Genomic DNA, 12,047 nt, shown 5'->3' with positions numbered 1-12,047 from the left:
GATATGCTTAATGATTTTAGATGCCCTTATTTTTTGGCCTCTAAATTTATGTCTACATAGATTGATTATTATTTAGACCTTTATACTAAAGGCCCTGGATTTTTGTTTTGCCCTGGGCCCCTAAAATCCGAGGACCGGACCTGCCGACAGCACTTGATTCTATTTTAGCTGCAACCAAGTATCTACTTTAAAGTTATATAGATCAGATTTTGTCGATAAAGCTGATTTTCCTGATCCTATAATCCTTGTTCTTTCAAGCCAAACATGTCATTTTCTTTAAGTTTGCATGACTTTTTTTTATTTGTCATTTTTTAAAGTTTTATGAACACTTATGTTTTTTTGTCGAGCACTAATAGAGAGAAAACTGTTTTCTTATTTTTAACAGGGAGCAAACTGCGTAGCAAGATCAATAATAAATGGTTCAAGTCATGTGTTACAAGTTACAATGAGCAGGTGGTACTCAAGTCCGTTGATGATAAGGATATTATTCGAACATTTACTGCAATGAGGTTTTGGAAAGGGCATTTGCCTCGTGATTGTCTTTAGTGCGCTGTCGGTATTCGGTATGTTTCATCTGACCATCTATATTCTTGCAAGCTTTTGATATGTAATATATTCAAATAATTTGTATTTAAAAATTATCGGTTAGTAGATCCGTTTTAAATTGCATTTCTATTCTTGCAAGTATTCGGTATTTGCATTCTTTTGTCCACGCTTTAATTCCTAGACCCCGTTTGTTTCGTCAGCATTGTTACTTTGTTGTTTCTTCTCCTACATGGCCCATGGTTATAGTAAACCTTCTTATTTTAAGCATCCTATCAAACCTACTTAAACAAAACGTGTGCCTTTTTGGCCACATCTTCATGCTATTCATCTGCATGTTGCCTTGCATATATATATTTGGTCAAAAAGCATACGGTTTCACCACAACAGGTAACACACAGGCCATGTGTCCTCTGCTTATGGATCTGTACTTGTGTTTCGTATATGCTAACCATACTTTCTGCTGCTCTCGCCAAATTCTCGTGTTAACTGTTGAGTGATGGGATCAGTTCATGACCTAACTAAAACCTCTGATCCAACACCTCATCACACTTTTGGTCAGACATGCATATTAGGCCAACGACACATTTTAGTGAATGAAAACTATGAGCTGAGAATAAATAGGCGCTCTGTTTGGTTCAGATATTTTCATACATAATTTGATGTACTTCTCATGGATATCTTCTTACACGTGAGCTTATATTGAAGATGATAATAAGTTTCTGCCTTAGAGTTAATGCATAGTATATGACCGTCAATCTCCAGTTCGAGGAAGATTTTGGAGCAGCAACATACAAGCAGAGCTAAGATTGGTCCAGCCACTTCATTTATTTTCTGAAAAGGAATTGATGAATGAGAGTATATTTTGAGAGATCCATCTATATGGTACGTTCGATGCTGATTTGATAATTTTGCGCATGTCTCGTGCAGGCATGCCAGCGCCTTCATCGACCTCCACTCGCCAATCTGTAACGCCTATGCCCGTGGTGGCGGGTCACACTCTGATGCAACCGTGCACGCCGCCGCTACCAGACGACACCCCATTGAGTAATACACCCCAGTCGAGATTTTCTATATCATCTCTGCCAAGGCGCAGTCATCGGAAGAGATTCAGGTAAGATTATCCTTGTTTTCTACATCAAATTTTGCATGTTCATCTATCTAATCTTTGATACTACATTTCTTAGCTAATGTCCTCCTTGCCTGTACCATGTTCATATGATTAACAAAGGCTTGGCCATCTTAATATAGTAGCCCGTGAGGTGGATATATATACTACTCCCTCCATTCCTAAATATAAGTCTTTTTACAGATTCCAATATGGACTACTGAATGAATCTACACTCTAAAGAATGTCTATATGCATCCGTATGTAGTCCATATTGAAATTTCTAAATGGACTTATATTTAGAAACAGAGGGAGTACTTCAGTTTGCATGAGAGAATAATCACTTATATGTGTGCCTTGATATTATAATAGGATTGCTTGGATTATTTCTGTAATACTTTGTCCAAAAATGTTGTTCTAATCCCTAGCTCACTTGAACCTGGGTGAACAGTAAAATAATTAAAAAATCTGATTTTTTTTTAGTGTGAAACATTGACAAATGTTTTCATAGCGAATAGAAATTTTTCACCAGATGACATTCGTGGAAAATATGTCCAAAAAATAGTTGCAAATTTATCACCAGATAACATTGTGGAAAATAGTTGCGTCCGTACAGTGTGTTCTTCGTCGAATTTGTGTTTGATTTTTTAACTATATATTACTTCTTGCTTGCGCGAGGGTGGTGTAGATTTGTTATTTTTTGCCCCGAAAAGAAGGTAGCCGGATTGGTAGTCTAATTGAGTAGATGCTGGTGAGGGAGGGTTACTTGATTTTTATTGAGTACATTATGCTCTGCTTTGTGACGAGGTTTGAAATTTGATGGTTCTGATGTGTAATAGAGGGGGCAAAAGTGTTATCCATTTCATTGTTTCTGTGCATGTTTACGTTGACCATCGGTGGCGGGAGGCGACATTGCTGGCGGCCGAAGGGGTGCTTGTGGAAGCAGGTGGAATAGTCGGCAGCTGTGGGGATTCATTATTCTCCGAGGTTGGCGGGGTCGACCCAGGCTCGATGGGGCTGCGGGATTGTCAAGCAGGTAAATTTCGTCAACTCGTCCAGTTTGATGCTTTTCAACTGCTGGATAATGGTTTCGTGCCATGTGTCGTCTTCATGTATTTACTAAAACATTTACTATGCTCTTCTATTTGGAGAAAGAAGCATGGTGCAGCCTACCAAGCTGGGGAGAGCCATATGATGCCCATCTTGGAATTAGCTATTCGACTGAGATGTGCTGGACAAAAATATTGCCAGTTCCTTTGAGTATGCTTGACTTGTATAATGTGATCTTCATTTTTTAGAGTGAATTACATAATATGCATTATTTTGGCTTTAGTAACTGATTTTCTCATGTTTAGAAACATGCGAGGTTGGGGGGTGGGGGGGTCTTCTAGCATTCCAATCCGCACTACTTTTGCTTTGTTTCATCGACAGACATCATGCAATTGAAATAGTTTGATTCAGGACACCAAGCATTTGGGAAAGTGACATGGTGCTGGTCCTTGAAATTGATGTTCTTAGTGATTTATGATGGAGTTTTATCTGAATTTAACATCGCTGTCCTCAACATCAGTTTTGTTGACTCATAGGCGGGTGATTGCTCAACGATGACTCGAGACGATCTTTGGTATTACAACTGGTTTATACCAATGGGTTATTTGCATCTCAAGTTAAATTAGTCACTGTTGATCAACAATGAGATGTGGCCATTGTTTGATGGATCATTGATGATACGGATGTGCAATGAAACAATGATATACCCACTGTATTGGACCCGAACACCTTCCTGAAAATTGTTCTGAACGGTGAGACACTGAACCACCACACAATTTTAGAACTATATCTTTATATTATATCTCTTATTTCCCCTTATTTGAATTTTATAATCCTTACTTTTCAATACATATCTAAATAGACTTGATGTTTTTGACTAATGGGTTGCAGGGTTAGCACAAGGAAACTATTGTTATGACTTGCGAGGTCTGCTGGAGGTGACCGGATCCGGATGACTTGAGCAAAGCTGTGAAAATTCACGTATACCGTTTACCAAACTCAATTTGTTTGGTCTAGATGCATGACTTTTAGAATAAATTTAGATTGTATGTTTACTCATTGTCATGATTTTTGTACATCTGTAACTACACCCTACAACCTGAGCCACTTGACGACCTGCAATTAGATGTTACAAAATATAGATGCAATATGTTAATTCTAAGGTGGCATCAAGTTTCTAATAATTCATACCTGAAATAAAATTGTGATTTATTCACTATCTTACTATCATATCCGCGTCAAGCACAACCGAACGCCTCTATTTCCGGTGAGGCCAACTATCCAGAATCCTCCCACCATCTTAAATCCATTGATGTCTTTCTGTTAAAGGCTTTGCTCTATGTAGATGCCGAAATTAGCAACGCCAAACTTTTATTTTGGAAATATCACTTTTTTGTGAGAACTGGAAATATCACTTTAGAGTACTTTGGTCTGTAAGTGTGTTGCGCTGCTGTATTTTAAAGACGCGGTTTGTATTGGAAAAGATTACATTAAAGATGGTGTCGATCCTGACGACGGGCTGCCTTGCAGGGAAAGGGATGGGGGTACAAGGCATGGGTCTGCGGCGCCACACCTTGCTGTTGCCTGCCGGTGGCCAGCGAGCTGTGGTGGTGCTTCTCTGTTGCATGGCGAGGGACTGGGGTGCAAGGCGTGCATCTGCAGTGCCACTCCTGGGGCATGCCTCTCCCACGACATTGCAGGCATACACAACATACCTTACTACATGGGGATTTCCTCTCTGAACTAAATATTATGTCAGAATTGAATATTACGTCCGAAGACTGAAACATCCAGAAAGCTTATTGAGACTATTCATTGATGGTGTTTCTCTACTACACGAGGAAGGTAATTGTTGTTTATGTGCTTCTTTTCCTATTTCATTGCAGCATTGTGTTATTTTGGTTGAAAAATTAAAGTTTCTACATATTTTCATGGTTTATGAAAAGTAGCTGAGATCCATTGTTTTATTCCTACATATTGAGGAAATTCTAGTGAAGCTAAAGTTGGTGTTGTTTCTCTTTTTTTTCCTGTGATTTAGTACTATTGACATAGTTGCTAAAATTTATCATTTCAAAAGATCAGTGTAGTGGTGCAGGCTAACAAAATCGTATTGTCTACAAGCCTGAGGTACACAAACATAACAACTGATGAAAGAAGAACATATTTATATTTTGTTGCCCGCTGACTATAAACAGAAGAACATTGAAACACTCGTTATTCATTATATATTTTAGTTGCAATAGTATTTGATTTTGCATAAAGAAATATGTTGAGTGTTTCTTCGTTCAGTTTCATGTGCCAATTAGGCATGGACGACGACGGCCATGATCCCATCACCGCAAGCTCGCAGGAGGGAAACACACGTCTCATCCAGTGTAATAGCACGCTCCAAAAAATCCCTAACCCTCCATGGAGCCATTGCCAGGGTGATGAGATCAACACCACCCACCACCACCACCGAGCTGTAGACGGCATGTCATGGTGCTCCCTAGCTCTTCCTGCCTCTTAAGAGACCACGTGGCGTTCTGGCAGTTCTGGTGCAGTTTTTGGCCAAGGTTGGAAGCCAAGAACACTTCTTAATTTTGATCATGGACGTGACATTGTGGTCGGTGTTGTGTGGTGCAGTTCAGAGTTTTCTTGACTAGCGTATAACAATGCATGTTCAATGGGGTAGCCTCTTCTCAGGCACGAGTATCCGAGGCAGACCACTGTTGGAAATATGCCCTAATTGTTCATGATAATCGTTTATTATCCATGATATAATTGTACTGATAGGAAACTCAGATACATGTGTGGGTACATAGACAACACCATGTCCCTAGTAAGCCTCTAGTTGACTAGCTCGTTGATCAATAGATGGTTACAGTTTCCTGACCATGGAAATTGGATGTTGTTGATAACGGGATCATATCATTAGCAGAATGATGTGATGGACAAGACCCAATCCTAAGCCTAGCACAAAGATCGTGTAGTTCGTACGCTAAAGCTTTTCTAATGTCAAGTATCTTTTCCATAGACCATGAGATTGTGCAACTCCCGGATACCGTAGGAATGCTTTGGGTGTACCAAACGTCACAACGTAACTGGGTGGCTATAAAGGTGCACTACAGGTATCTCTGAAAGTGTCTGTTGGGTTGGCACGAATCGAGACTGGGATTTGTCACTCCGTGTAAACGGAGAGGTATCTCTGGGCCCACTCGGTAGGACATCATCATAATGTGCACAATGTGACCAAGGGGTTGATCACGGGATGATGTGTTACGGAACGAGTAAAGAGACTTGCCGGTAAGGAGATTGAACAAGGTATCGGTATACCGACGATCGAATCTCGGGCAAGTACAATATCGTTAGACAAAGGGAATTGAATACGGGATTGATTGAATCCTCGACATCATGGTTCATCCGATGAGATCATCATGGAACATGTGGGAGCCAACATGGGTATCCAGATCCCTCTGTTGGTTATTGGTCGGAGAGTTGTCTCGGTCATGTCTGCAAGGTTCCTGAACCCGTAGGGTCTACACACTTAAGGTTCGATGACGCTAGGGTTATAAAGGAAGTTTGTATGTGGTTACCGAATGTTGTTCGGAGTCCCGGATGAGATCCCGGACGTCACGAGGAGTTCCGGAATGCTCCGGAGGTAAAGATTTATATATGGAAAGTCCTATTTTGGCCACTGGAAAATGTTCGGGATTTTTCGGTATTGTACCGGGAAGGTTCTAGAAGGTTCCGGAGTGGGGCCCACCTGCATGGGGGAACCCACATGAACGTGGGTAGTGGGGTCAAGGCCCCACACCCCTGGTCAAGGCGCACCAAGATCCCCCCTTAGAAGGAGTAAGATCATATCCCGAAGGGATAAGATCAAGATCCCTAAAAAGGGGGGATAACAATCGGTGGGGAAGGAAATGATGTGATTTCTTTCCTTCTACCTTTGCCAATGCCCCAATGGACTTGGAGGGCAAGAAACCATCCCCCTCCACCCCTATATATAGTGGGGAGGCGCATGGGAGCTTCACCCTTGCCCCTGGCGCAGCCCTCCCCCTCTCCCAAGTGCTCCTCCTCTCTCGCGGTGTTTGGCGAAGCCCTGCAGGATTGCCATGCTCCTCCACCACCACCACGCCGTCGTGCTGCTGCTGGATGGAGTCTTCCTCAACCTCTCCCTCTCTCCTTGCTGGATCAAGGCATGGGAGACGTCACCGGGCTGTACGTGTGTTGAACGCGGAGGTGCCGTCCGTTTGGCACTAGGATCTCCGGTGATTTGGATCACGATGAGTACGACTCCTTCAACCCCGTTCTCTTGAACGCTTCCGCTTAGCGATCTACAAGGGTATGTAGATGCACTCTCCTTCCCCTCGTTGCTAGTCTCTCCATAGATAGATCTTGGTGACTCGTAGGAAAATTTTGAATTTCTGCTACGTTCCACAACAGTGGCATCATGAGCTAGGTCTATGCGTAGTTTCTATGCACGAGTAGAACACAAGTTGTTGTGGGCATTGATTTTGTTCAAAATGCTTACCGTTACTAGTCCAATCTTGTTTCGACGGTATTGTGGGATGAAGCGGCCCGGACCGACCTTACACGTACACTTACGTGAGACAGGTTCCACCGACTGACATGCACCTGGTGCATAAGGTGGCTAGCGGGTGCCAGTCTCTCCCACTTTAGTCGGAACGGATTCGATGAAAAGGGTCCTTATGAAGGGTAAATAGCAATTGGCATATCACATTGTGGTTTTGCGTAGGTAAGAAATGTTCTTGCTAGAAACCCATAGTAGCCACGTAAAACATGCAAACAACAATTAGAGGACGTCTAACTTGTTTTTGCAGCGTATGCTATGTGATGTGATATGGCCATGAAGAATGTGATGAATGATATGTGATGTATGAGATTGATCATGTTCTTGTAATAGGAATCACGACTTGCATGTCGATGAGTATGACAACCGGCAGGAGCCATAGGAGTTGTCTTTATTTATTGTTTGACTTGCGTGTCATTGAACAACGCCATGTAATTACTTTACTTTATTGCTAACCGGTAGCCATAGTAGTAGAAGTAATAAGTTGGCGAGACAACTTCATGGAGACACGATGATGGAGATCATGATGATGGAGATCATGATGATGGAGATCATGGTGTCATGCCGATGACGACGATGATCATGGAGCCCCGAAGATGGAGATCAAAAGGAGCAAAACGATATTGGCCATATCATGTCACTATTTGGTTGCATGTGATGTTTATCATGTTTATACATCTTATTTGCTTAGAACGACGGTAGTAAATAAGATGATCCCTCATTAAAATTTCAAGAAAGTGTTCCCCCTAACTGTGCACCGTTGCGAAAGTTCGTCGTTTCGAAGCACCAAGTGATGATCGGGTGTGATAGATTCTTACGTTCACATACAACGGGTGTAAGCCAGATTTACACACGCGAAACACTTAGGTTAACTTGACGAGCCTAGCATGTACAGACATGGCCTCGGAACACAAGAGACCGAAAGGTCGAGCATGAGTCGTATGGAGGATACGATCAACATGAAGATGTTCACCGATGATGACTAGTATGTCTCACATGATGATCGGACATGGACTAGTTGACTCGGATCATGCAATCACTTAGATGACTAGAGGGATATCTATCTGAGTGGGAGTTCATGAGATGAACTTAATTATCCTGAACATAATCAAAAGATCTTTGCAAATTATGTCGTAAGCTTGCGCTTTAGTTCCACTGTTTAGATATGTTCCTAGAGAAAACATAGTTGAAAGTTGATAGTAGCGATTATGCGGACAATAGAAAGCTTATGTCCTTAATGCACCGCTCAGTGTGCTAAACCCCAAACATCGTCTGTGGATGTTGCGAACATCGGACATACATGTTTTGATAACTACGTGATAGTTCAGTTAAACGGTTTAGAGTTGAGGCACCAAAGACGTTTTTCGAAACGTCGCGGAATATATGAGATGTTTCGAGGGCTGTAATTGGGATTTCAGGCTCGTGCCCACGTCAAGAGGTATAAGACCTCCGACGATTTTCTTAGCCTACAAACTAAGGGAGAAAAGATCAATCGTTGAGCTTGTGCTCAGATTGTCTGAGTGCGACAATCACTTAAATCGAGTGGGAGTTGATCTTCCAGAGATAGTGATGTTTCTCCAAAGTCATTGCCACCAAGCTGCTAGAGCTTCGTGATGAACTATAACATATCAAGGATAGATATGATGATCCTTGAGGTATTCGCGATATTTGACACCGCGAAAATAGAAATCAAGAAGGAGCATCAATTTTTGATGGTTGGTGAAACCACTAGTTTCAAGAAGGGCAAGGGAAAGAAGGGATACTTCATGAAACGGCAAATCAGCTGCTGCTCTAGTGAAGAAACCCAAGGTTGAACCCAAACCCGAAACTAAGTGCTTCTATGATAAGGGGAACAGTCACTAGAGCGGAATTACCCTAGATACTTGGTAGATGAGAAGGCTGGCAAGGTCGATAGAAGTATATTGGATATACATTATGTTAATGTGTACTTTACTAGTACTCCTAGTAGCACCAGGGTATTAAGATACTGGTTCGGTTGCTAAGTGTTAGTAACTCGAAATAAAAGAGCTACGGAATAAACGGAGACTAGCTAAAGGTGAGCTAACGATATGTGTTGGAAGTGTTTCCAAGTTTGATGATCAAACATCGCACGCTCCCTCTACCATCAAGATTAGTATTAAACCTGAATAATTGTCATTTGGTGTTTGCGTTGAGCATAGACATGATTGGATTATGTCTATCGCAATACGGTTATTCATTTAAGGAGAATAATGGTTACTCTATTTATTTGAATAATACCTTCAATGGTCTTGCACCTAAAATGAATGGTTTATTGAATCTCGATTGTAGTGATACACATTTTCATGCCAAAAGATATAAGATAGTAATGATAGTACCACTTGCTTGTGGCACTGCCATGTAAGTCATATTGGTATAAAACGCATGAAGAAGCTCCATGTTGATGGATCTTTGGACTCACTCGTTTTTGAAAAGTTTGAGACATGCGAACCATGTCTATTGGTGTATACGCATGAAGAAACTCCATGCAGATGGATCGTTTGGACTCACTTGATTTGAATCACTTGAGATATGCAAATCTTACCACATGGGCAAGATGACTGAAAAGCCTCATTTTCAGTAAGATGGAACAAGATAGCAACTTGTTGGAAGTAACACATTTTGATGTGAGCAGTCCAATGAGTGCTGAGGCATGCAGTGAATATCGTTATGTTCTTACTTCACAGATGATTCGAGTAGATGTTGAGTATATTTACTTGATGAAACACAAGTCTGAATTATTGAATGGTTCAAGTAATTTCAGAGTGAAGTTGAAGATCATTGTGACAAGAGGATAAAATGTCTATGATATGATCATAGAGATGAGTATCTGAGTTACAAGCTTTGGCACGCAATTAAGACATTGTGGAAATTGTTTCACAATTTATACCGCCTGGAACACCATAGTGTGATGGTGTGTCCGAACATCATAGTTGCACCCTATTGGATATGGTGCGTACCATGATGTCTCTTATCGAATTACCACTATCGTTCATGGGTTAGGCATTAGAGACAACCGGACTCACTTTAATAGGGTACCACATAATTCCGTTGAGACGACACCGTTTGGAGAAACCTAAGTTGTTGTTTCTTGAAAGTTTGGGGCTGCGATGCTTATGTGAAAAAGTTTCATCATGATAAGCTCGAACCCAAAAACAGATAAATGCATCTTCATAGGATACCCAAAATGGTTGGGTATACCTCCTAATTCAGATCCGGAAGCAAAAGTGATTGTTTCTAGAAACGGGTCCTTTCTCGAGGAAAAGTTTCTCTCGAAAGAATTGAGTGGGAGGATGGTGGAGACTTGATGAGGTTATTGAACCATCACTTCAACCAGTGCGTAGCAGGGCACAGGAAGTTGTTCCTGTGGCACCTACACCAATTGAAGTGGAAGCTTATGATAGTGATCATGAAGCTTCGGATCAAGTCACTACCGAACCTCGTAGGACGACAAGGACGCGTACTGCTTCAGAGTGGTATGGTGATCCTGTCTTGAAGGTCATGTTGCTAGACAACAATGAACCTACGAGCTATGTTGAAGCGATGGTGGGCCCAAATTCCGACAAATGGTTAGAAGCCATGAAATCCGAGATAGGATTGGATCCATATATCAGAAAAAAGCATGGACTTTGGTGGACTTGCCCAATGATCGGCAAGCCATTGAGATAAATGGATCTTTAAGAAGACAGACGTGGACGGTAATGTCACCGTCTATGAAGCTCGACTTGTGGCGAAGAGTTTTTCACAAGTTCAAGGAGTTGACTACGATGAGATTTTCTCATCCCTAGCGATGCTTAAGTCCGTTGGATTCATGTTAGCATTAGCTGCATTTATGAAATCTGGCAGATGGATGTCAAAACGAGTTTCCTTACCAGTCTTCGTATGGAAAGGTTGTATGTGATACAATCAGAAAGTTCTTGTCGATCCTAAGGATGCTAAAAGGTATGTTGGCTCCATCAATCCTTCTAAGGACTGGAGTAAGCATCTCGGAGTTGGAATGTGCGCTTTGATGAGATGATCAAAGATTTTGGGTTTATACAAAGTTCATGAGAAACTTGTATTTCCAAAGAAGTGAGTGGGAGCACTATAGAATTTCTGATGAGTATATGTTGTTGACATATTGTTGATCAGAAATGATGTAGAATTTCTGGAAAGCATATAGGGTTATTTGAAAGGTGTTTTTCAATAGAAAACCTGGATTAAGATACTTGAACATTGAGCATCAAGATCTATGAGGATAGATCAAAAACGCTTAATTGTACTTTCAAATGAGCACATACCTTGACATGATCTTGAAGGTGTTCAAGATGGATCAGTCAAAGAAGGAGTTCTTGCCTGGGTTGTAAGGTATGAAGTTAAGAGTTAAACCTCGACCATGGCAGAAGAGAGAGAAAGGACGAAGGTCGTCCCCTATGCTTCAGATGTAGGCTCTATAGTATGCTATGCTGTGTACCGCACCGGAAGTGTGCCTTGCCATGAGTCAGTCAAGGGGTACAAGAATGATCCAGGAATGGATCATTGGACAGCGGTCAAAATTGTCCTTGGAGTAAATGAGGACATGTTTCTCGATTATGGAGGTGATAAAGAGTTCGGCGTAAAGGTTTACGTCGATGCAAGCTTTAACACCTATCCGAATAACTCTGAGTAGCAAACCAGATACGTATAGTGGAGCAACCATTTGGAATAGCTCCAAGTGGAGCGTGGAAGCAGCATTTACAATATGACCTAGAGATTTGTGAAGTACATACGGAT

General features: G+C 41.5%; 1 long non-coding RNA gene across 1 annotated transcript; it reads left to right on the top strand.

Annotated features, from left to right (window-relative positions):
- The first annotated feature begins 392 nt into the window (after positions 1-392).
- On the top strand, positions 393-3,743 carry LOC123095754 (uncharacterized). The gene is made up of 4 exons (XR_006446326.1): positions 393-563; positions 1,474-2,687; positions 3,238-3,453; positions 3,593-3,743. It is a non-coding gene; the product is annotated as an uncharacterized lncRNA (long non-coding RNA).
- The last annotated feature ends 8,304 nt before the right edge of the window (positions 3,744-12,047 follow it).

This window comes from Triticum aestivum, chromosome 1B, assembly GCF_018294505.1.
Source record: "Triticum aestivum cultivar Chinese Spring chromosome 1B, IWGSC CS RefSeq v2.1, whole genome shotgun sequence".
In the NCBI taxonomy this organism is placed as follows: domain Eukaryota; kingdom Viridiplantae; phylum Streptophyta; class Magnoliopsida; order Poales; family Poaceae; genus Triticum; species Triticum aestivum.
Note: the sequence above shows the minus strand (reverse complement) of the source record. Positions and strands in the feature narration are given on the sequence as shown.